This window comes from Passer domesticus, chromosome 2 (assembly GCF_036417665.1).
Source record: "Passer domesticus isolate bPasDom1 chromosome 2, bPasDom1.hap1, whole genome shotgun sequence".
NCBI lineage: Eukaryota > Metazoa > Chordata > Aves > Passeriformes > Passeridae > Passer > Passer domesticus.
Window position 1 is genome coordinate 19,436,253 of NC_087475.1, and position 26,870 is coordinate 19,463,122.

Consider the following 26,870-nt stretch of genomic DNA (forward strand, 5'->3'; position numbering starts at 1 on the left):
AGTTCCTCTCCTTTGGTGGGAAGTACATGAAGAGATTCTTACTGTGTGTGATACCCAGCAAGCATTCACAGTATTTATTGAGCATAAAGTTGCCTCCATTAGATGAATTTATGTCAGCAGAGTTATTATTCGTGAGTGAGAGATATAAATAATAGAGCCAGAAGACCTCAGCATGCTGCAGTCTCAAAGCCACATGATATATAGGAATCTGAGTGGGGAGCATTAGTATTATGCAAGGGATTTGTTAATGAAAATGTGTAATTTACAAACTGCTTATTCCTAATGATGGAGGAAAGGGTCTTTAAGGAGCAATCTTCTAGCAAGTGGAAGTGGTGTAAACTGACTTTTAGGGTCCCTGATCTTCATTTAATAAGAAAGCAGGACTACAAATACAAGCCTTTCAAAAGCTGAAAAAAGCAAGCCAGTCCCTCACTCAATCCTCAGGAAACAGGGTCAGGCTCCAAGGGAAAAAAAAAAAAAAAAAAGAATTTATATAAATATACAAACTCCAGCCAGGGGCTTGGTTGAAATATTTAGTCCTTTAAATTCTGAAACAAAAACCTTCCACAGAACTGGCTGCTTAGGTTCTGGGGTTTGGGAGAGCAATGTGTTCCCTTGTGTTTTTATTCATGTCATCATAATGAAAGCTGACTTGCTTTTTGAATAATATATACTTTATCTGCATAGTGAAAGGAACTGAAATGAACATCATTAACTGCACATTTATTTATAGGGCACCTCAATACTAAACAGAATGCCCATTATAGCTGTAAGGGTTTTTATCACAATGAATAGAAAAAAACTAGGAGAAAGTGGATTTTCATTGTAAGCAAAATACCTTTAAAAAGCTTGCCTCCTGCCTTTTAAACAAATGAAGAAAACATTGTACTGGCAAAGTACACTCTAGCTTTGGAATGTCACATGGCCAAAGACCAGGACCTCAAAACCTTGAGCCTTTTTATGACAAAACATATCTGTGAATACAGAGCAAAACAGACTTTGTTCTGGCATTTCTCTCAGCAATGTCTGGATGTAAAAAGAAGAAGATTTAGGACTTGCCTTCTCACATCACCCCTGACATCCAGATGCTGGAGGAGCTGTTACCCCATTTGACACCTCTTTCAGCAGCTTGCAGAAGGAACAGCCATCAGTTGTTGCTGGTGTGCAGCAGTCAACATACTTCCATAATAAAATGCTGGATCTGGTGAATAGTGGGGAACAATGCAGGAATGGAGCGATTCAAACTGTAGAAATGTCCCTGGTAAAATATTACTTGTCATATAAACATTTGAGGATATCTTTTCCTGCATCATTGGGTTCTAAGATTGATTTAAATTATTTCAGCAGCCACTGCTACTGACTTCTTTTACATCTTGTATAACAAAGCACCCCACAGTGCCTTAGCCACCAGCTGATCAGAGCAAGCAATATTTGACCTGGAGATTCAAAGAGATTCTGGCTCTGCAATGCTGCTAAAATGTCAGGAAGTCACAAAGCATTTAGAATCATAGAATCATAAAATCACTTATGTTGGAAAATACCTCAAAGATAATCAAATCCAACCATTAAGCAAACTCCACTTCCTCTCTTCTTCCTTGTCCTAGTTAAAACAGCCCCTTTGCAGTGTCCATAGAAGATGCCATTATGCTAGGCATTTTATTTGGGATTTAGCTGGCTTCCACACGTGCCTCTTCCACAGATCACTTGGATGCAGGACTGTGCCTAGCAAAGTTAAGAGGCAAGAGCCGCCACAAGAAGTGTGTTTTCAATGTCTCAATTATTGTAACCTCTTCTGCTATGGGCTGCTGATATCCCAGGTGTCCAGTTGAGCGACAGTGCAGAACTCACCTGCCTGTTTTACCTCACCAGTGCAAGGAAGAATAATCAAGTCTACACCATTTTCAACCTGTCACATTGTCTTTCCATCCCTCCCTGTGTCCAGTGCAAGAACACAGTCCTCCATTGATTTTTGTTTACTGCTATTAACATTGTTCCAGTGACCAAAAAATGGCAAAGTGTCAGAGTATACAACCTCAAATAGATCTTCATAACAGTTTTTGCAGTAGAAATAGGTGCTGGACATAATGAGAACTTCAGGGAATCTTGGCAGTCCAAAGGATACACCCTCATCTCATCCTGGTGGCAGAGCACAAACAAGCTTTTCTTTAAGCACCTGCATGTCGACAGTTCTGTGAAATGAATAAGGAAAGGTGGGCCCACTTTGCTGTATAATTATTCTGCTAGAACAAAACTCATTCCACATAATCAATGCCAGCAGCCATATGAGTGTGCAGCTGGACAAAACATCTGTGCTGCAAGGACACAGTGGGAAGTGACCATATGTTCAAGGAATCCTAATTCCTTTGTCCAAAGCTAAACATGAAACTGTATCAGGAAGGACTCCTGATGATTTGAACCAGGTCTCACCTCAATACCTGATATCCAAACAGGTATGAGATATCCAGAACTGCCTAAACCTTGTTCTGACAGAAGGTCGTTGCATTTAAATTGGTTTTGTTGGAAGTCAAAACAATTGCATTTCCGTGCCCAAGCCAGCACAAAACAATCCAGTTGAGAGACAAACCAAGGACATAAATTGTTCACTGTCCAGAAGAAGGTGTAAAATTTGGGACAGTAGGCATCCTTGTGGTTTTATAGGATTGCGTGAGTAATTGGAACTCCTGCCACCAGCTGAGCTATGACTTCAATTGCCTTTATAGCCCGTTGATCTTTTTCTGAGGAACATGAGCTGGGACCTAGTAGTAATTAGCTGGACCTCTACTATTAGAACTGCTCAGAGTGTTCAAACATAGACTTGTTTCTGCTGACAAAAAAAATCCTCATGACAATGCTTGTAAATAAGGCAGAGCAGAAAGCATTTCCCTAGTCTGTACAACTCTGTGCCAAGAAGGATCTGAGTCTGTCAAGGACTGTAAATAGTCCCAGTACTAAGTTAATTAAATGTGCAATGGGCCAGGTGTTACTCCATGATTAGTTTGTGCACAGGATTTTAAAGTGGAACAGGGAAGAGAGACAAAGCCTCTGTTGGACACAAGAGCTCCCTTTGCTCCCACTTGTGTGCCTGTAAGGAGTCTGGATCCAGAACTCAGCAATAACCACAATAATGCACATATCTTCAAGGGGAAGAATTCTTTTTTCTAATTAAAGTTGTTTGACAGGTGTTTGCCCAGCCTAAGACACTTGTGCAAATTATTTTAGTATTTATTGAAGAGATAAAGGCATTTCCATGAGCAATTTATCCTGTTCATCTCAGGTAGCAGCCAATCCAATCTGATTCTACACCTCTCTCCCCATACTAGGTTGTACATCCAAAGCCTTGCACATTCTCTGGTCCTTCACATAAATGCATGGTCAAGGGAGCTGGTTCACCAAAAATTCCTCCTCTCCCCTCCCCTCCTCTCCTCTCCTCATTACCTTTTGGCTGAATCAGTTCTCCTAAGAGGTTGATAATACCTCCGGGAGTCTAAGCATCATACAAGACATAGACTAAATGCAAAATTTTGAGAATATTCAACTTAAGTTTATAACAAATAAAAATAACACCATGTTATTTGTAAGGTCACAACTGGGAAGGAAATAGAGAAGAAGGGGAAATGATTTAACTTCACGTCATTTTTTTCAAGGAGTATTAACCCTGAGATGCAAATGCATTTTGAGGTAGTCTGCCTACCCCTTCTTCTGCTTGGTGACCTCTGTCTCCCCTCTTTACCTTCATCCCCTGCAGTAATGTGACCTTGATAAAATGAAGTGAGTCATGCACAAACTCTCACCATAATGAAGAGGCTGAAAGGGAAAAAGGACAAGGAAAGAATAAAAAAGAAGGTGTGTGAGAAGGAACATTTGCAAAACAGGGAAGACACATGAAATTTGCTTGAAGTATTGAATGCACCTCTTTTCTGACTGGTGCCCCAGTGTCTCAGTAATAACTAAAGAAAAACAGTGGTTTTCCCTCAAAAGCAAACAATGGCTATGAAGGGATTTCCTTTGTTTTGCAGCTATTTGTTAATTTTACATTCATGTCTTAAATCTATTTATGTTTCTTCATGATTAGCTGTTGCAGTCCTTAATTCAGGCACTTAAGTCTTTGATCTAGTCCTAAAACCAGATAGATTTTAGAGTTAATCAAATTTTGACCCTGTGATCAGAAAACCCACAAACCCAACAAGAAAACCCTCATGTTCCACTCACTCCTTGGCAAAAGTGGCATTTTGACTGAGACAATTCTGCCTTACAATTTTCTTCTTTTCAGACTTCGGCCACCATCAATCACATTCATATCTCCCTCCACTTCAGTGTGACTATGCCTCAACAGGGACAAGTGAGAAAGAGCTCGGGCATTCAGTGGCTGCAGGTAGAGGAGGGATGGAAGAAATTACTCCTGGTGATTCAGCTCAGATTTTTCTCTCATTATTTTAATACTACTTGACATCCAGAAAGGTGTTATTAGCCCTAATCAATTTGTTAAACAGGATTCTTATTCCATGGATGTGGGTGTGACCCCACAGCAGCTCTATTTGTGCTCCCACCACAGCTGTATTCACTTAATTGGGCAGTTTTTATTCACATGAACACATCTAGAACATATTACTTACATTAATAGCTCCAGATTTTTTCCTAGGCTGGCAGCCTCAGAACCAGGTTGAGACACCTGCATTCACTTGGCTGTAATGTAGGTGCTGTGAACCTGGTGTACAAGCTCCTGCTGCAGGCAGTGAAGAGCTAGGCCCTGAGTAGTTGCCTTTCTATCAGTGTCTGCCAGGGCCAACACCATCTTTGATTATCCTTGATTGCCTAATTGCACTGAATACTTAAACTTAAGCAACAGACCTGAGCCCTGATCAGCTCAGCCAGAGGAGCCTGAAGAGGGATTCAGGGCACAGGTGTGACTCTGACGCCTTGGATTGTACTGCCTGGGTGACAGCAGGAGCCTGAGCTTGCAGCAGGCACGTAGAGCACCTGAGCCTTTTCCAGACCAGTTAAGGGTCAGCCTGTGCTCACACAGACTGAGCTACAGCCAGGTAGGCAGGTGAGGGAGATGCTCAGCACCTGGCAATCACACACCCTGACTCCCTGCAGGGTGTGTTAATTTAGGCTCAACAGGCTGTGCTGAGCAGAACCAGTTCATGACTGCCTGCAAATGCCAAGGAGACACGCACTGGGAATTTAGTATCTTTTCCATCTTTTCTGTTTAGAAATTTGACCAGGTGATTATTATTTAAAGTTCAGTTTTCCATGTAATCAAATATAAATACAAACCATTTATTTTCCTTAGTGTTGAGGGATTAGGATGGGTTCTGTCTCTCTCACAGCAGTTTGTAGAAGGGTGTTCGTTACTATAATTTGTTTTTCTAGCACATTCTTTCTGTCTTCCAGGTTTGACAGTTTGGGGCTTTATTTGCTCTACAGTGTTATCTCTTAAATCTATCCCTGGCTATATGCTGTCTTTTTAATTTTCAAACTGCATCAGAAGGATCCTTGAAGAACTCAGGCTGACATCCAAAAAATATTTGCCACCTAATATCCCTCTGAGCAATTAAGAACCTTGAGAGCAATAGCACTTTTATTCTAAAATTCTTTCTTCACTTAATACAAGTATTCGATTTGCTGTTTTCTATATTTCATGACATGCCTATGAGGAAAAATATTCTGAAACATTTTGATTTCAAAATATCCATGTATTTAATTTTGGTCTGTTTAATTGACATGAGCTCCATTTCAGCTCATTTGAGGGTTGAACTGGATTTCTCTGTTGAGGTCCATTGCCTTATGATGTTGGGGTTTTGGAACCTGATGCTCTTATTTTCCCATGAAAAACAATTTGACATGCTTTGCTTTCCTGAAGGATAAGACCTTCTCTCAGGTATTATTTGGAAACTGTTGGTCTTAGGAACTCCATCCCAAAGCAAAATAGACGTGCTTGTTCTTGTGTATCTAAATTATATGAAAAAAATGCAAATTGATGAGACTTGAAATTAAGTCTCTGAATTAAGTCACACAGTCTTCTGAATTAAGCTGAACTTTTCTAAAAACAAAACTGAAAATTGAGAAGAATTAAATAAAGCTTCACACTGACTATCTGTGGCACAACAGATGATTTCTAGAAGGTATAAGTCATGCACCAAGCATAAAGACAAGTTTATTGTTGAAGAAATAGAGCCTGATTTACATTTATGACTTCTGACATTTATAAATGTCATAAGTCAACTCTTCACATGCATGACCAAGAAAAGCCAAGCTACATTTTATAAAAACAGAAATATATCCTCAATGACAATCAAATATGTTGATTTGATCAAAAAAATACTTGTAGATTTGAAGTCATATATTAAAGTTTATCAAACTGATTTTAGATTAGTTTTATCCTGCTTTATCTTATGTGAATGCTTGCTAAAACAATGTTTTCATTGATAAGATTAAGCAGTTCAGAAGTGTAAAATTTCTGAAATACTGAAAATTTCAGATAACTGAATGTATAAGGAAACATTACTTCCTGTCTAGACACAATGGCACTCATGCTTGCCACCTACATTTTTTTCCTGGGCAACTATCATCCAGTTTAGCTCTTCCCAAGCCCTGAGAAGACATAGTCACAGTAATTGCCTCTTTGTAAATTGTCACTTCATGTCTGTGTAAAGGATGCCATAATTATAGAATCATATTACAAATAATGTTATTTAGTGGATAGTCTTGCCTAGACACCTGTCAGTAAATATGTCTTCTTATAGTTTTTTCTCTGTAGGTACATTTCATAGACATCTTCAGCAAGTGCTATATATCAGGTCTTTGGATTTTCTATCTCCAAATATTTGTGGCTCTTCTAAATCTAAGCTCTTGAAGATGCATACAAAGGGAGGATGACTAGAAATAAAGGTTGATTTCAGGAAATCTTTGCAAAAGAAAGAAGTTTAAAGAAAAAAAAAACAAAAAACAAAAACTTTAAGAAACACCCAAACAAAACAAACATACAAAATCAAAAGGTTTTCTATTAATCTGAAATTTTACTAACTAGGCTACCATTTTAGTTTAGATTTTTCTCTTTTTCTTAGAAAACTGCTCACTCCAATCAAAGTGAGACAGAAATGTATATGGTAGTTGTGGTCTGACCCTGGCTGGATACCACGGAAGGGCATGAAGTTTGTAAATGAGACATCAAGTGACTTTCTTGTGCAGGGCTTCAGTTGGAGCAGTTCACAATCCCATTGCTCTGGATGGAGCTGCCCATAGCTGGACAAAGAGGCCTCCAAAAACCTTCAGCAAAAGGATTTTGGAGATTCTTTCCCATAGTCACGGGCACTGTGTCAATTCACAGTCATTGTGACTGGGCTGCACAGCTTCATCACTTGGCTGCTGTCACTCTGCAGCTCTGAGATGGCTACCTAGGCTGAGGTATTCAACAAGCCTTTTGCCTTAGTCTTCAATGGCAGCATCTCTTCCCACCCCTCTTGAGTGAGTTGGCTGCAAGACAAGGACTGGAGAAGCAGAGTGTTTCCACTCTAAGTAAAGACCAGGTGCATGACCACCAGTGAAACCTGGCTGTACATAAGTCTATGGGACCTCATGAGATACATCCAAGAATTCTGAGGGAATTGGCTGATGTAGTTATCAAACCACTCTCCATGCTATTCAAAAAATAATGGTGAAGTGTGACCCAGGTGACTGGGAAAAGGAAACATGTACCCATCTTTAAAAAATATCAAAAGTAATATCCTGGGAGCTTCCAACCAGTCATTTTCACCTGTGTGCCTGTGGAGATCATGGAACAGATCCTTCTAGAAGCTGTACAAAGGCACATGGAGGACTGGGAGGTGATTCAAGTCACCCAGAATGGCTTCACCAAGGAAACTCCTACCTGACAAACCAGTGGCCTTCTATGATGGAATGACTACATCAGTGGGCAAGGGAAGGGCTACAACTGTCATTTATCTGGAATTCTGTAAAGCTTTTGACATAGTCCCCCATAACATCCTTCTCTCCAAAGTCGAGAGAGAAAGATTTGATGGACTGTTCAGTGGATAAGGAATATGCTAGATGGTCACATTCAGAAGGTTGTGGTCAATGGTTCAGAGTCCTCATGGACATCAGTGACAAGTGGTGTCCTTCAGGGGTCCTTATTGGGACCAGTGTTATTTAGTATCTTCATCAGCGTTACAGACAAAGGGATCTAGTGTCCCCTCAGCAAGTTTGCAGATGACACCAAGCTGAGTGGTACAGCTGACACTCCTGAAGGATGGGATCCACCCAGAGGGACACGGACAGGCTCAAGAAATGGGCCCACAGGAGTCTTATGATCTTTAACAAGACCAAGTGCAAAGTGCTGCACCTGGGTCAGAGCAATCCCCCATATCAGTGCAGACTGGGAAATGAACACATTGAAAGCAGCACTACTGAGAAGGACTTGGGGCTGCTGGTGAGTGAGAGGCTGGACATGAACCAGCAGTGTGTGCTCATAGCCCAGGGACCCAACTGTATCCTGGGCTGCACCAATGTGAGACCAGCAGGTTGAGGGAGGTGGTTTTCCCCCTCTACTCCACTCTCATGAGACCTCATCTGGAGCACTGCATCCAACTCTGGGGTCCCCAGCACAGGAAGGAAATGGACCTGTCAGAGCAAGTCCAGAGGAGAGCTACTAAGATGATGAGAGGGATGGAGAACTTTTATGAGGAAGGCATGTGAAATTGAGGTTGTTCAGGCTGGAGAAGAGAAGGCTCCAGGGTGACCTTATTACAGCCTTTCAGTGCCTGAAGTGGTCCTCCTAGAAAGCCAGAGAGGGACTTTTTGCAAGGGTGTGTAGTGATAGGACAAGGGGGAATGTTTTTAAACTTGGATTAGATAGTAGGAAGAAACTCTCAACTGAGAGAGTGGTGAGACACTGGAACAGGTTGTCCAGAGAAGTTGTGGATGTCCTATCCCTGAAAGTGTTTAAATCAGGCTGGACGGAGGGAGCTCTGAGCAATCTGGTCTAGCAGAAGGTATCCGTGCCCATGGCAGGGACATTGGAGCTAGATTATTTCTAAGGTCCTTTTCCACACAAACAGTCTATGATCCTGTGATTCTGCCAACACCAAGACAAAGAGACATATACAGAACATGTACAGGAGCTGCAGAGGAGAAAGTCATTGAAGCTGGATCTTCTCTGGCTTCTGCATTTAACAGGCCACTGTAACATTCTGGTTTCCTCTGCTTTGAGCCTCAGAACACTTTTGGCCAGAGTGCATCTTTTGTAGTTTGAAGAGCAGAGATAGAATCAGCCATTCTGTATTTGTTCCAGTGCCTGATCTCCTTCACTATTAAAAAATGTGTTTCCTACACCAGAATAACCCTTAACTTAAAAAATAGAAGAGTTATTAGTTTGAGACAGTTAAATACGACCTTAATAAAACACAAGAGTGATTGAGCTGTCCCCATTCCAAGATCATGTTACTGCCTACAAAATATCAAATATTATTTCTTCTGGCAGTGTCTGTCCCTGAAATAAAAGGACCTCAATTTAAAGAATCACTTAGTTACTCATATAAACAACGATGAAATATTAAAAATTACATGAGAAGTGAAGGCTCCATCTATCTTGCAAAAATAAGTCTCACATGACCACACGTTACTGCATAGGCTTCCCAGTGGGAAAGCCCTTCCTTAGTCAGGAAGGATCCCTTGTCTTTGCTAGAGAGATGAAAGAGACGGTCCTGGTCTGGCTGATTTGCTGGGTGGAACAGCTTTATTGTGATAGGGATCACAGATATCACAATTTGTGAAGGACTCGAGATTATTTCATTGTGCTGCTGACCTTGTGGCAGAGCACAACACCACGCACAAGGCTACAATCCTTCCCATTGCTTGAAGCACAGGTAAAGCCATTGTCACTGACCTGCCCTTGTGCATGTGTGTTTTTCTCTTCACCTCCTTCTACAGCCATCACATGGCTACAGCTCCTCCTTGGAGCAGGCAGTGTGCCCCAATGTGTTTGTTCAGTACATAGAGGAACAAGGCCTGTCGCTGCTGAGCAAATAGTTACACTTATTAAATATCAGTGTTGGCTCCTGTCATGCCATTGCTCACCAGGACACTGCCACTGTTTTGAAACTGCAATACACTGGAGGGACTAAACAGTTAAGCTCATGGAAATCAGACATTTTGCTCCAGCACTTCCCCTTCCTTTTGTTTTTAAACTCTCTTTCCTGTTACATGTTATCCCGTGTGCTACCTCATCCCCCACTGCCGGCTGCTGACCTAGTGCTTGCTTGTGCACGGAAGCACGGAGGCTTTCCTCCAGGAGCAGCACTGTGCTCCACAGCAAGGCTTGGTGGTGCTGAGACATTTCAATGTCATTCATGTTCTCTTCCTGAAAAGGACAGCAGCCTGCAGACTCAAAACCCATCGCCTGGAAACTCCAAAATCCAACCCTGCACCTCCCACCACCATTCCTCCTCAGGGTGAGAAATCATAGACTCAGGAATCATAGGCTCTCCTCATAGGTTCAGTAAGGTTAAAAAAGACCTCTAAGATCATTAAGTCCAAATGTTAATGGAGGCCAAATCCACCACTAAATCAAGTCCCCTAGTGCCTCATCCAAACTTTTTTTGAACACTTACAGGGAATGTGATTCCCCCACTTCCCTGTAGAACCTGTTCCAATGCCTGATCACCCTTCAATGAAGAGATTTTTCTTAATATCTAATCAAAACCTTCCCTGTTGCAACCTGAGGCCACTTCCTCTCATCCTGTCACTTGTTACCTGGGAGAAGAGACCAACACCCATCTTGCTACATCCTCTTTTCAGATAGATGTAGAGAGCAATAAAGTCCTCCCTCAAGGAATTCTGCCTTTTCTACTCGAGGCTAAACAATCCCAAATCCATCAAAAAGTCCTTATAAGACTTCTGTTCCAGGTCCTTCTCCAGCTCTGTTGGGGAAGGAAAGGAAGGAAGGAAGGAAGGAAGGAAGGAAGGAAGGAAGGAAGGAAGGAAGGAAGGAAGGAAGGAAGGAAGGAAGGAAGGAAGGAAGGAAGGAAGGAAGGAAGGAAGGAAGGAAGGAAGGAAGGAAGGAAGGAAGGAAGGAAGGAAGGAAGGAAGGAAGGAAGGAAGGAAGGAAGGAAGGAAGGAAGGAAGGAAGGAAGGAAGGAAGGAAGGAAGGAAGGAAGGAAGGAAGGAAGGAAGGAAGGAAGGAAGGAAGGAAGGAAGGAAGTGGCTGCAGCACTCCTCTGTTCATGCTGCTGCTGTGTCTCTGCACACTTATATCTAGCCCATGTGCCTGCACACAGCAGGTTAGGAGAAACATCAGGAATTCATCCAGCTGACACCTACTGACCTGCAAACAGAGAAACAAAATGGGTATAAACAGGGCGTGGTCTTCCTGGACAGATAGATACACTGCCATAGCAAAAGGGGAACGTGGAGCAGGTTGGGACATGCAGGAATGTTAGGAAAGCTTGGTGGAAGCAGCAATGAGACCTGGCCCCAAGCTGGTGGGATGGTGTTTTTGTAATGGGTTGGCAAGAGAGAACAGCTACTGGTCAGGGCTGCCAGACTTGATGCTGTCCTGGGTGTGGAGGGAGAGTAGCTGCTTGAGCAGTCGAGGAGGAACTCTGAGAGCCATTTTGGAAAGGAAATGAGGACTGAAGGAAAGCAGGCTCCCTGTTTGGAAAGCAAAGTAATAAAGCACTGAGGGAGCTGAAACAATAAGTGGCTGTTGCTCGTTAGTTTCCTGCTCATTACTTGCTGGCTGAAAACAAATGCATTTTATGGGAAATGGAGGGGATTTTCTTGAAAGGTCTGGGAATCAGGAGGACATAGAAATGGGAAAAGGGGAAAGGGGAAAGGCTTGCAGCAGCTGCTTCCCTGAAAATATCAGATGCCTGTATGTGCCTGTCTCCTGGCAGGTAGGCTCTGTTGCTGAGGGTCAAATGTCCTGTGTGGGAGCAGAGGGATGAGTGGAGGATCTGACCCCACCATCTGGATGCAGAAAAACACCCCGAGCTGCACAGCCTGTTAGAGTGGTGTGCTACTCAGGTGGACACCAGGAACAGGGTGAGGGAAAGCATTGCCTAAATCCTACAGCTTCTTGGCCCATATAATCAATTCCTCTGGAAAAATGAGGATTGTCTTTTTTGGCAGATCTGCTTAGAAAGCAAAGAGGAGAATTCAGTATCATACCAAACCTTCAAACCTGGTAATAGGCACTAACATATTGTCTTCAAGATTTTTCTTTACTCCTGTGACCAGACTTGGGGCATATTACAAATTTCAAGCTTCCCTTAAAATATCAAGGGTGTGTTTAATATAATGTTTCCCACCAGTTAAATCATATTGGGGAAAAAATATGACTATATTTGGTAACAGAGTTAATTCATTTCCCAAGCTTAGTAGCAACCTGACTAACCAACTTGCATATTCTTGATTACAGGCTCTTACTTGCTTTTAAAGACAGACTTATCTCTGCAAATTGGTTGATTCTTTGAAGTCTGTATTTAAAAAAGAAGAAAATGAGCAAGAAATTATTTATTCCTGTCTTTGTTTCCTTAGTAGTTATCAGAAGTGAATGATAATTTGTTTGTCTTTCTTTCTGGCAGCTCCTACCTTTCTTTAGAATAATTTACATTAAAATATAGATGTATGTGTCTATGTAAATATGGACAAGTACCTTGAAGGACAATGGCTAACAATGCTGATAAAGAGAAACAGCAAAACCAGAGCTGGTCTTACATGGTGTTACAGGTTTTCTATCAATTTGCTTTAACAATTTATATACAGACCCTTGCTTGCCAGCTATCTTGCCCATTTTTATATCTGGGACTTATATTAATGCAAAGAATACAATTTCCGTAAAGCAGAAATGCACACATAGCTTTTCACTTCTAGGATGAAAGGGTTTTTTTAGGAAGATGAGGAGTTCCGTGAAGGAATGAATCAGACAAAAAGCTCAAATTCCTAGCTGGCTCTCCCTTTCTCTTTTCAAGCATGGGAATGAGCAAATATGGTGAAAAAGGATTTCATATTCACATGAAAACTATGTCTGTGATTAGTCAATGTGATTTAAGGTTTCTGGAATGAAGCAAGTGTTATGCCAAATATGGGGAGTTCCTTTCCAAATTGCATCATAGTTGCTTGTAGAGGTTATTTTCAATTAGAATAAAAGGGTTGGGAGTTAAATTTGGAGTGTCTTAAAAGACAGTAGCTGAGCCCTGTTAACTTCAGGTTGGTTTTTGCTCTCTTTGAGCTGAAGTGTGGTAGCTGAAGAAGGAAGATGTGTAGTGCTGCTTGTGAACCGTCTGACGCGTAGGTTCCCTTGCTGATTCTGATGTATCAGAATGGGACAGGTGTTCCCTCACTCTGCATGGTTATCTGGGTTATATTTTGCCATTTTTCTCTTGGGACACAGCTTACTGATAATTATACAAATGAAAAAGTGCCATCTGAGGAAAATAAAAGAAGGGTTCAGCGCTACCAGTGAATAAGTATTACTAGAAAACAGAATTCAGAGAGCATGAGTAAGGCTTGAATGTGCTGATGCAATATGAATGAACATGTCAAAGACATGTCAATTGCCTTCTTGTTCTTGCATGCATTTTGAATCAGGTCCTGGCAATATTTTCTCACTTGAGAATTTGTTCCTTCACTTTCCTGATACCAGAGATTCTCCTCAGTAGAATTAAATCTTGCAGAATCGGAGAAACAATTCCCTCAGGGCAAGGGAAGAGGCACTTGCTTAGGGGAACACTACCAGGCAGAGAACTGGTTTCTGCTAGAGACGAAGTGAACTTTTCTGCCAGACAGACATTCTGGTTCAAGCCAATTTGATTTTATCAGTTAGGACCTGTGAAGATAGGGCAAGGGTGCTGAAGAAGGGGCTCCCCAAGCCTTTGGTTTTTTTGTTCCTGCTTTCCCACAGTTTTCTTTTAGATTTCAAGCAACCTTGTGCAGCTGCACACATTCATTGCCTATGTTTGTATGGCTTTATAAGACACATAGAACACTGTGTGTGGGGGAAAGCTGCTAAACAAATAGCAGGTCTCCATCATTAACAGTAAAGATGAATGCAGAAATATACAAACCTAGAGGGCCTGATGAGCTTGTGATTTGAAAGCAAGACCAGCAATATTTTGAAAGCATTTTACAGAAGTCTGGCATCCCTCTTCACCGTGATCCGTCATCCCTGTGCTTGTGTAACTTGTACAGACATGAATGTGTGTTTTATGGGTGTAATTGAAGGGCACTAGAATTCTTTCTAGTGACCTTAAAGGACTTTAAATCAGGTACCATTACAGCCAGGATTTGCCAGTGATTAGTGACTTTGGCTTACCCTTAACATTTGGGAAATCTGTTTGTGTCAGAGCTCATGGCAGGCACAGTTAGGTTTGAAATATTTGTAAATAAAACACACATACACAAAGTGTGCCTATCAGTTCTTAAAAGCCAATTTATATGCACTCTTTACAAAGAAAATTCTGCTGTGGTACGAAATAAATTCCAGCGACTAAAATGGCATTTGGAGGACAAAGAAGCTGCACTTGTCTGCAGAGAGTAGAACGGGTTAATCAGGAAACAGGATACATTGACAGCTTTCTTCATTATCTGTTATTTGGCTGCATTTAGCAGGAAGCCTCCAAGAAGGCTTATTGAACTTATGTTTTGCCCCAGATTTTCTTCTGGATGCATTATTTTTCTGTATTCTCCACTGAAATTGCAGCCCTAGGATTTGGGCCTGTGTTTCCTGCACCTCTGTGCAGCACTGCAGGAGGACAGGGAACCCATCTCTTGTGCAACCCAGTGATGGGTTTGGCCTCTACCCTGTAAGAGATATATCAGGCATGTACCTTCGTGTTTATTAAAAAAAGCTCAGGCTGATCTCTCTCCTCTGCAGAGCATCATGTAGTGATTAGTACATGGAATTCTGAATATCCACCCTCACCTCCTGAAAAATGTCTCCTGCTGTAGCAGCCTGACACATCAGCTTTCAAAAGGAGCTCACATGAGAAACTGAAGATTATAATAGGAGATTACTGTGCAAACACTTGTGGGCACTTAAAATGTGCCTGTTCTGCCAGCAAGGGTGACTTTCCCTCCGCAGGTTGGCAGAAGAACTGGCATATCTGAGCCTCAGCTGCTGCATTTCCTTACCTGGGCCTCTAAGGATGTGGTTTTGTATTACACCTCAAATGAGATAAATATGAGACCTTCCAAAAGGTCCTGCTTCTTGGTTTTACCTTCTGTCTCAAACTGGACCTAGCAGTTTTCTGAATAGAGGAAGAGAAGATGTAGTAGCTGAGCTAATGAAAAATATTTCCATCACCCTGCCTCCTGTTTTTGCACAGATGATCCTTGCCAGTTCAGACAGCTGAATTGACTCACCCTGCAGGGTCTGGAACCTGCACCAGAATTGGCAGGAGGGACCAGGCAGGAGCAGAATAGCTTTATAGCATAGAGGTTGAGACATCCAGCAGGACTATTACATACCACTACTGCATAGTGGTGTCTGAGTGATTGCCCCCACCCAAGCAGAGCTAAACGTTTCATGTTTCTCTGAGTAGTACTGGGATCATTTAGTAATGGGTTCAAGTAATATTTCTCTCTTCTTTTGGGGGTTCTAGGATCAAAGATTGAAAAAATAGATAAGTGCTGTTCTCTTGTTAGCAGAGGTAGGTAATGCTTAACACAGATTCTCAGTCTCACTTCCCTTACACCAGCAGTTCAGGGTATGTTTAGCTCTCAGACTCTGTAAACTAGTATTTCTTTTTCAGTCTCATAATGGAAAATAGCAGAGGAGCTTGTGGTGACACAAATTTTTGGTGATCCAATCCCAGCCTTGTTTCCTGCTTTCTGCTTGAGAAAGGTGGCAGGGGCGCTGTAGCCTCATCAATTGACAGCCATCTCCTTCAGCTCTTTAGAACAGCACTTTTTGGAAGCAGTGCCAGCTCCTTCCTGCCTTTTTTGAAGGGTGCCTTGTCTGTCAGATGAGGAGAGATACTGAAATTGTATGTACCAGTAATCTTTCATTTCTCTGAAGCGCCTGCCTGAAGCAGTGACAAACACAAACCCCAAAGCCATGGCAGCAGCCTCCCCAGTGGGACTCCATATGAGGGAAGACAAGATGATTCTTATCTCCAAGACAATTTACATCTGAACAACTTCCTTGACGTCAGCTCTGGGCATGAGCTTACACCGGTGAACATCAGAGCTGCAGTGCAGACCCTGTGCAGGTGAACACGTGTGTGCAGGTCCCTGGACAGGCCATGTCCCACTTGTCCCCAGCCCACAGCACCTCTGCAGTGCCAGGGCCACCCCTCAGGGGCACTTTGCTCAGGGGCTGCCCTGCACATCCACACCCAGGGCAGGCAGGGCACCCACTGCACTGCTGGCACACACTGACCTTCATCTTCTTCTCCCTCTCATGGCTCAGGTGCCTCTGGTTTCCAGGGGGAGCAAACTGAGGAGAAGCCATTATGAGAGAAGAGTGCAGGGGATGCAATCCACCGCAGTGGAAGGATTTCTATGCTGCAATGACATTGTCTTTTTGTGGCTGCTAGCTACCAGCCTTTGCTCTGATCTGAAGCAGGGCCATGTTCATAATTTTAGTGATGCTGTACTAGACACCACAGATACTCATATCTTGTGCTCTTATGGGGTTTTTATTTTTTTTTTTTAGGTGATGGGATGATCTTTTTGTGTGAAATGGCTTTAACTATTATGAGAAGTTATAAGCTGGTTGAGATAGAGTTAACTGTAAATCCTGCACTGAAGCTGTACTAGAAATCAGCTGCTGTAAAGATCTGAGCTCATGCTGTGTGCAACCTTTATCTTGAACCACGAGCAACAGGAAACCTGTGTGGGTTTTCTTGCAACAACCTAACTCATACAATTGCTTTAGGAGCAGCAGCTAGGGAGACTATGCACCACGACTCCCAAAGACGGAAAGTTATCATAAAAGTACCAACATTTACCATGATCAGCTGCATTTTACCATGATCAGCTCTTCAGTCTCAAAATGAAATTTGGAGCCAGCTCTGGGGAGTAGCCTGAAACTTCTTTAGGTGGACCAAGGACTTGCATTTCCCAGTCCACACATTCATGATTTCCTCACTGTTATCCAATGGGATCCTAAGGAAACAAAATGCACCTTTCCTCCTGCTCTGCACAGGCCAAAGAGAGGGCTAAGGATTATGAATGCTCCCACTTGCCTCACCCCGTGCCTCTCACCCTGTGCTGCCAGCCCATAGTCTGGGTCATAATTGTCACAATCTCTCTAAACTGTGGAAGTACTGTGTGGGGACAGGCACTTTCAAAAGAACCTTTCTTAATGCATTACTTTCTAATTGTCATGCTTGGCTGCTTACTGAGGGTTAAAAATGAGGCTTGATAGCAGAGATTAGAGTGGCTATGAAAAGATTGTTTGTGGAGTCTACAGAGTCTACAGTTTTTCTCTCCTCCTTTTTTTTTTTTTTTTTTTTTTTTTAAGTTGTGGAAATGGTATCTATCCAGGGAAGAAAACTAATGAAACAGATTGGAACAGCATGTAACAGTTTTTGCATGTTGCTATGTATGTTTTTAGCACACATATGTGCTTAGTGTTACTAAATTTTTATTTGAAAAGCAGTTGGGATTCTTGCTGATGAATAATTTGGGCTTTAGGGTTTTCTGACAAATAGAAGAAAACTATGAAAAGCTGGGATTCCTCCTGGAAAACATTGTTTTAAAAAAAGGTTTTCTCAACTAGGATTTGAAACTCTTTTTATGGTAGAACTTTCTTCTTACAGTGCCTAGTCCTATCACTAGAGACAGATTTTCAAATAGTCTCATCTTCCTTTGCCACAGTAGATGCAAATGTCCATTAATGTGATTAGCTGAGAGCACGGGGGCTTTGGTGTATTTTGAGGTCTGGCTAAAGTCTCTCCACTTGAAAGTGCAGAACACCTGAGAAAGTTTTATACCTGAAAGCCAGCTCCTTCAGAATTGAAAACTGAGGAGTTATATAGCTAATAAGCTGTATGCATGGGCTCAGTTTTCTGCCACTCAGTTGTGTTTTCTGCAGAATCACTAATTGCATACTTCCCACCCAAACCCAGCCCTCATCGGCATTCAGAAATTGCAAAGATATCCTTACTTCCATCATGACAGATACTGGAACTGAAGTTGAAAAATTAAACACCCAAAACTGAAAAAGTGAAAGAGGAGTATTTTTGTCTTAAATTGTACTCTTTGACTTTGTCCTAGAAGTACTGGAGGAAGAATAAAAAGCCTAATACAATGAGGTGTCCAGATCTGTAACTGTTAACTGTCTGTTAAAACACAGCATACCAGGTCCCGTTTTCTAGATGAAACAGTTGCATTGTCTAAATGTTTAATTGCCCAAACAGTGTAAAAATCTTCCTGGTAGAAGGGCCAGAAAGTGCCCCAAGTATATTTATGTGCTGAAGAAAGGCAGGTGAGAGGAGGGGGAATTGCAGAGGTGTAACCAGTCCCTCCAGAGCTCAGGGCAGCAAAGTGCCTCTTCAGTTTCAAATGTGCACAGGAAGCACATGATGCTATTTTCTAATTTCAAAAGGCCTTGTGCAAGCTCTCTGTGGGACAGCCTGTGGCATGCCACAGAGAGGGACTTCCTGCCTGCCTGCCTGCCACGATGGTTTGGACACTGAAGGTCCTTGTGTAGTCTTCACTTTTTTTCTTCTGTCTTTAATAGTCACAGAGCCCACTCTGTAGGGCAGGCAGGCAGCTTTTTGTCAAGTACATAGCACAGTTTCAAATACCTTCACAGGAGGTAAACAGTAGCTCTGAAAGCATAATTAATAGAAAGAAAGAAAGAAAGAAAGAAAGAAAGAAAGAAAGAAAGAAAGAAAGAAAGAAAGAAAGAAAGAAAGAAAGAAAGAAAGAAAGAAAGAAAGAAAGAAAGAAAGAAAGAAAGAAAAAGAAAGAAAGAGTTATGGAAAGGCTAAGGAGCTAATAAATGATTGTAAGCATAGACAAAGAGAAAGAAACCATTGGAATAGAATGCTGTAAGCCCTGCTTTAAAACTTGGACAAGGTGGAGACTCCAAAGTACTGGGTGGCATGCATGGTGGCTCCTGTCTTCCCTGCAGGGTTACATGGAAACTGCAGTGCCTGGCTGCACTTCCCAGGGATGCTGTTGCATCCTAGCTGCCTCTTGGAATGCACAACCTTCCTTCATTTTTCTGACAGCATTTGGGGGATGTCTGGGCAGCTGGGAACTTCACTTCTTCAACAAGCCCCCTGTTCCATCTGCCTGGGGAGTCAGGGCTGCGGGGACAGTGCTGAGCACAAGTCCAGATACAGCCTGGAGAGCACTGGCTTCCCCAGTCAGGCTGTCACCATCCTTTTCCCAGCCTGACTGGGTCACAGCAACCTTCCCTAGTGCTGGGGGATGCTCTCAGGATGCCTGTCTATTTCTGTTGCAGGTAACTGCAACTGGGCTTTGAGCAGAGCACAACTGAAGAATGTCAGCTTTGGATGCATGGATGCACCCAGAAAATAAACTGGTTCCTAATTCAGCTAAGTGGGAACTACAACTGCAAGCACTTTTTGTGTTCCTTGCTCTATCAGGCTCTTCCTCAGGCTGCTGTTTGCAAGACCCTTCCAACACGCTGCCAGGCTTTTTGTCTCCAGTTGGAGGGAAGAAAGTGAAATGCCTTTTCAGTCAGCAGTTTCTTGACTAGTGGTGAGCAACAGGATCCATGAGTGCTGATGGCAATATTACCCTGTGCTCTCAGCCTTGTCTTCTGTGTTCTCTAAAATATTTGGAGACTGTTGAATTTTATGTGTAGATGTTTGAACTCCGACTCAGTTTATGTTATGAATAATAAGTCATCAACATTTCATCATTTAAAAAATGAGTAAATCAGACTCTAAAAATTATTTACATATTTTGCAGTACCACAAAAATGTGGTGGTTTGTTATGTCAGGTCTGTCAGGATAGGATTATTCCTGTACATGTCAGATTCTGGGTTCCTGCAGAGCCTTGGCAAATCAACTGCAAGAACAGAACCAAATGTGCCTGCTACTTAAAACAGAGCTAATTGTGTAGAAAAAAACCTCCTCGTTTTGCTGATTCCCTCTATGTACTTTTATTTATACGTAGCTAGGCTTTCTTCTCTCTCAGGAACTATTTAAAAAGCAGTAAAGGATATAATAAACCCTAAAAGAGAAATGAAAAATTACCTTGTGACCGATCTCAGTTCCCTGTGTGGTCTGAGGGCTCCCTCCAAACCTACCCAATGGGGGCAATGAGCCTGGCTGGGGAGAAGGGGGGTGCACTTCTCTCAGTTCAGTATTTCGGTGCTTTGGAGAATTATATCCAGTGGGATTGCATGGCTCCCCCTGAGGCAATCTGTGAGATTGTTTTTTGGTTTGTTTAATGTTTTTAAATGTGGGAAAGCCTGTCAGCCTAACACCTTTTCAAAATTACCTCTGAGTCTTGGAGGTTCTTTAAAAATTACCACTTTGCCTTGGTTACCCCAAATGGAGGAAATAGCTGGAGCAGATGTTGTAGAACTATAAGAGATGATTGACATGTTCATAAAGTTGAAGTTATTTGAGCTGCTTATACAGAGTTTAGTCTAAGTGAAGCCCTCCATTACTTTCTCTCTATGATAGGAATAAGTAGCTTTGATTGTAAGAATTAAACAATATAAAGTATCAGAATAAGTAAAAAGAAGCACTGGTGGTTCAGTGTTGCTTTCAGTTAAATTTATTAAGGAATTCCTCTTGAATTCATTGGAAATTAAATATTCATGAGATACGCTACATACTTCTGGTCTGTTCTTTTTAAAATAAAAACAACCATACATAATTTTCACATAATCAAATAGATACTTGTAGCATACCTAGAGCTTGTCAGGTTTTGGGTTATTGTTTTTTTTTTTTTTAATTGCAAGTGCTTTCCAGAGAAAATACTATGCTAACTCAGAAACCTGTGTCCACCCTGACAAGACTAGGAGCAGCTTGTCAGGCCTAGGAATTCCTTGGTGAATAAAAGGGGTTGGGAGCTACCCATCAGAGATGGCCAATGGTGCACAGACAAAATGGCAGAGACTCAGCACACCTCCAGAGCTCACTCTCCCTGATGGAAATCTGAGTGAGGGACATAACTAGGTGCACCCCAGATGCAGTAAAATGTCAGCTCATACTAGGCTAGAGACCCATTTTTTCCATCTTCATATGCAGTTTTTTATTCACAAGAGAACATCTCCAGAAAGAGAGAAGCACTCATTTCAGACAAAGAATTTTGGGATGTAGTTGTGTAAATCAAAGTTAGTGTAGGGATTTGAACCCTGGTTGTCTGCACCCTATAGCAGTGTCAAATTAGCTCTAAGGTACAATTACTCCCAAAATCAACTTGGCTTGGCTTTGGGGATTTGTTTCCCTGTGGATCCTCTTTGGATTTGGTTTCCACAAGGTTCAGTTCAGCAGCTGGATCATAGCCTCCTGGTAGCTCTCAGACTACTGCCCTCTAGGATTTCCTCCAGAGCCAATACCATCATCCTTTTCCCCATTCATTACAGCAGGGAGGGAAAAAAAGGCTTGTGGAATTCAGGACATTCCAGGCTTTGACCTGTGCTTTTGTCACTGGGGAGTCACAGATGCCACCAAGAGTGATTGTTCTTTGGGCAAGTTTGCCTGACAAGCAGGAGGGTTCTCACACCAAGACTTTGACACGGGCTTGAGGAAGTCACAGGGTGCAATACAGGAGTCACCTCCCCTAGCTGGTACCCAGTCCCCCACTGAGCTCAGCACCAGGTTCATGCACACAACATTGGTGTAAAATCTCTGTAGCTGGCATTATCATGTCTGTGGAGCAGCTTTAAGTCTGAGATCTAATTCAAGCTCCTCTGAGATCCAAAGGAGACAGCAAATTAGTGATACCTGATCTGCTGGTGCCCATCTGAGACACCCACTGCAAAGTGTTCTTCTTTACCAAACACTGTAGGTCTTCTGTGCAGTATTTTGGCAATACCAGACAGAGTCGTCTGCACCTAAATTCTGAAATATTGAATTACTACTAGCACTTCTATAATGCCAGGGCCTAGAAATCAAGATTTCTTGTGATCATTCTTGAGGCTAGATCAGCTGTTGTTGCCCAAACTAACACCAGAGCGGTGTATTTTTCAGTCTGATGGCTGAATCACATTATACCTAAAGTACAGTTTTTAAATTGCATGACTTTAAAAAAAAAAAAAAAAAAAGTGAGGAGCTTTTTAAGTAAGTTGTGCTTCGTAGAAACCAAATGTTTTATTTAATCTAAAAGTAAACACTAAATTCAGTTTTTGATATTTAGACCCATTTGATTATTAGCTTATTGCTCCAAATGTTGTTTCAAAAAGCAATGAGAATAACATTTTTTTTCCTTCTTCTTAGTATTCATTTTCTACCTGGAGAAATCACAATATTTGTTAAATTCTAGGAATAGATTCTGTCTTCCTAAAAACCATAATTTTGATGAATAACATATTTTTCAACCAAATATCTGAATGTTACCTGGTTTGCAGAAAATGTCACAAAGTGCTAAGTTTTTGTCTGCAAAGCTGTTACTTCTTGGTTTAATCAAAAAGACCACTGGAAAAACGAGAACTCTGGATGTTATTCAAGATAAAAGCCTTGTGGGCTAGCTATGGTGCTATGATAGGTACACAGCTTTTTTGTTATTAAACACAGTATAATGGAGCTTTAGATAAAAATTGTTCCATGGAGGACAAAACAAGAGCATTGAGTGGTGTATTTATGATCCAGAAAACTTTCCATAGGATCAACTGAAAACAACAGAAACAGGAAAATAGAAAGACATGGAATGTCAACCAAATATAGAACCAAGGGCACATAGCAATTGTTCAGTGTTAAATAGAAAAAAAACCCACATAAAATCTCTTGGAAAGCTGAGATTTCTTTCTGCATTCAGGTGCATGAGGAGCTCCCAGCAGGAGCTTGGGTGGAGATCACACAGTCTGGTGGTGGACAGCAGCTCAGGTGTCCTGCTGGTGCAGGAGAGTGGAAATGACACAAGCCTGTGCAGAAACCAGGCCAGGATCATGGGCTGGCTCCATCTCCTGCCAGGCTCAGTGGGTGTTAATCCTGCTGCTGTGCTCAGCACCCACGACTGGATTCACCTTTCCTTTGTTCAGGGCTGAGCTCAGCTCTGGATCCCCCTCTGCAAGGATTATCTCTCTGCACTGTTTCTACATGAGGCCCTGGTGATTCTTTTCCTAACTGCAGAAAAAAAATTCCTCTGATGGCTCTGAACCCAAACATTAAATTAATAAGATCTGATAACTCAGCATCTCTATTACATCTTCCATTTCTGTGTGTAGTTTGTTTCAGCTGCAAGATCTTTAAAGCAGCATCTGTCTTTCATTACATGATTGCATCAGGGGCTGTGGAGTTAGGCATAAAAACACAAATGAGAAATGTATTTAATTTATTTAACTTACATGTAACTTCATTGTGCTGAATGATGGTAGGGAAGTATGACCTCCAAATAAATAGCCTGCTATTTACCCATGATGATTTTTATTCATGTCTGGTGCACTGTGGCAGTTTCTCTTCAGAGCAAAAGCCAACATTGAAATGCAATACCAATTGCTGTGTTATTGTGCTGTGCAGTCTCTCCAAAAGCCTCACTAGCCCCTTGCCTTTTGTCTGGGAGGGTATTTTATGTATTTGTATGTGAATCATTCCTAAAACAAAAATGCATTCTCACTCTCAGGCTGTGGACCTGGCACACATTTTCTTTAGAAAACATCAGAGCTGTCTGAATAAAAGCTACTTCAACATTGCCTTGCTGGTGTGTTCAGCTCTGTAGGAAAATGTACAATGGATTTGTTACTAAAAGTGCCATAAATTATATTTGATTCTGCTTACTGCCTAGAGAGTAATTAAAAAGCCATTTAAATGGAAAATAAATTATGTGTAAAACATAAATTGAATTTTCATGCAACAAGATTGTTCAACAATATAATACCACATAAAGTTCATGGTGGAGAGTTGTGCTTTTTTATTTATTGGGCTTCTGAGGCAAATTGTCCCCCAAACTCTAATAAAATGTAGACACATACACTTTCCCATTAAAAAAATCCATTTAATGATTTGTCAGATATGGCCGTTCTTGTATAGCATATTCTGGATGCTCTGCTTATGTAAATGCTTTTCTAGTGCTGCCACTTAAAAAACTGAACACAGATACAGTCAAGATCAGCTCTGAAGGTAGCTATGTGAATGATGCCAGAGATTGTGCCTTTTGTTTTGGGTGGGAGGCACATTTCTCATCATCAGCTTTTCAGCACTGCTCAGCTACACAAAACCAGTGGTGGTTATTCACAGCAGGACCAGCAGGTCCCTCCCACACACAACAGGCTGAGGCAGGTAATGCCAGCTTCTCAGAAAATATAGAAAACATTACCACTAATAAGCCTTTTGCCTCACTCTGTTGTTTGTCTAACAGGAAAAAATGAGGCGTGAGCAGAAGAAGCAGAAATTGGGATCAGAGCATCTTTTGCCTGGAGCTTAGCATAGCACTGGGGTGAAGGCAAATCCCTCAGCATCAGCTAATTGAGAGATTTTGCAATGAATCAGAAACTTGTGGTTCATTCCTATCCTAGACATGCCTGCAGGGAAGGCAGCAGTGTGGGGTGAATGAAGGATTTGCTCTTGAGTCAGCCACATCCCTTTGCTTTTCCTTCATTTCCTTGTCTGTGACTCTGACAGTTTGGATCTGTTGGTAAAATCTCCATTGTGACTGTGCAAGGCTGTGCCAGGGACACCAGTGGTGTTCTCCACACCTGTGAGAAGTTCATCCTTAACCAGAGAACTGGAAGAGATGCTCATAAAAGGCTGAAAGATGGAGAGCTGAGATGGTGAACTGGAGGGACTGGCCCAGTTCCTGTCAGGAAACCCAGCTGACACCAACAGCTGCATGAAAACACTGAGACATCATTTGCTGATAAGGTTTCATATCTGGATCTGCATTGCTGGGGCAAGGACAGCAGTGTCACACCTAAGGGGTTCTGCCTGGGACCGGTGGATTACATTGCATCAGAGGATGCCTGGGTTATCAGCGTAAAAACAATTCAAATTCTTCCTCCTTTTGAGCTGAATGTTGGCCCATGATAATGTCATCCCTTTGACAGTGACATGAAGGAAAAGCCACAGAGGGCCAGGCGTAAACAAGTGAAACTCACAACAGTGTCACTTTCTGTCCTCACTAAGTTGTTATGTGAGCTCAGCATCACTGTGGCAGCAACAGTACACAGGGAAGAGGCAAGAAACAGTTGCTGTATTTGAAATGCCTTGGACTGTTTATAATTTTTTTAAGAGAATTAATTTGATAACATGGGTTCAAAGCAGAATAAGAAATGTTTGAAGTGTTTGAACTCAAGGACTGCACTATTGTGACACTTGTCCCTCATAGAGGTGTTGAGAGAGAAGCAGGACAGTCTCATTGCCTCGAAATCTGGAGGCATATGAGCTAGGGATGGCCACTCGGGGAAGAAAAACAGATCCTCTCACTAAAGAAACCCTAAAGAATAAAGGAAGTAAAAAAGCAAACATTTTGCACCAGACAAAACAGGAGATGCTTCTGCACAGTAGATGGGGGCTAAATATATCCCAGTGCTTGAGGCATCAGCAGGGCTCTGGAAGGGGCCCTTGGGTAAACATTGCACAGAGCTGTGGTCATGTCACTTTGCCCTGGGAACCCTTTTGTGTTCCATTCATAACCAAAGGTTTTCAGGAGAGAATAGAGCTTGAGAGGAGCTGTGCTCAGTAGCAGAGCATGCCCCTGAGTCCTCAGCATCTCTGGAAACAGCAGCAGTGGCATCTTGTGCAGGCCAGCTCTTAGCAAAGCCTCAGCATTGACCAGTAATTCCAGGGAGGGCAGCTCCGTCCTTCACAAAATGTTTGATCTTTGCTCATGAGAAGGCACTGCTAAATGAACCTGGCCACAAAATATTTCTTTCCTCTGGTGAACAGAGGTGACTTTCAGTTTGAAAGATGAATTTCTAATCAAAAAGAAAGCTTGTGGGGAAAAGTGCTTCCAGCACTCTCTCTGGAGGTTTTGATGAAAGTGCTAGGGAGTAAAATGCAGAGTTGGTGATTGTTATGAAGTGCTGTGACTTTAAAAAAAAAACCATAAACAAGCAAAATCCTGCCACAGTCACTAACAAAACTCACATTGTTATTACCAGAGAAGAAAAAAGATGCTGTATAAAATAACAGAGATTGTTTACACTGTGTTGCTGACATAGCATGTTCCCCAGCTCTTTTCACAAGTGAAGGCCATGCTCTTCGTGGTCTGCTAACAGAATTGGCTGCATAATTTTCAGATTTTCAACAAAGGTATACATGGTTTAGGAATGGAAATACTTAGGAGAAGGATAGGAATTAATAGAAGTATTCTATTAGCTTCACAGGAATGCTAATGTCAAACAAGTTCATCTGGCAAAAATGCAAGACAACCAAGTAAAGAAACAGATATTGCTATCATTGGGAACAATTTGTTTGTTTGTTTATTTGTTTGTTTTATTTAGGGAAAAGTGGCATAGGTAGGTTTAACCTGTTTGGAAGAAAGGCCATTAGTCTCAAGATAGAATTACTAACTATTCTAGTAGTCAGGGTACATCTGAAACAATAATGCTTGACTTCACAGTTTGGTTGGCAAGGATTTAATATGTGCCATAATATTACAATGCATATATCAACACTCATCCCATGATCCTCTGTGACCGTTAAGTGAAGAAGGCACCAAAATAATATGTCTCATAAAAATAGCATGGAGTCTGTCTCCAATCTGTGTTTATCACAGCTACTGAACAAAGCTTCACCAGCAAAGCATGGATTAACACCTACTGATGCTTAGCTCCCAC

The 26,870-nt window shown here is 41.9% G+C and overlaps 1 long non-coding RNA gene across 2 annotated transcripts; it reads right to left on the reverse strand.

Moving 5' to 3' along the window:
- Positions 1-595: 595 nt before the first annotated feature.
- Positions 596-4,749, reverse strand: LOC135295225 (uncharacterized). 2 transcript variants are annotated; one of them, XR_010357254.1, is made up of 4 exons: positions 4,614-4,749; positions 4,210-4,366; positions 3,731-3,804; positions 596-2,189 (listed from the first exon to the last, which is right to left on the reverse strand). It is a non-coding gene; the product is annotated as an uncharacterized LOC135295225 (long non-coding RNA). The 2 variants fall into 2 exon arrangements; XR_010357253.1 differs by having other exon boundaries at positions 3,692-3,804.
- Positions 4,750-26,870: the final 22,121 nt, after the last annotated feature.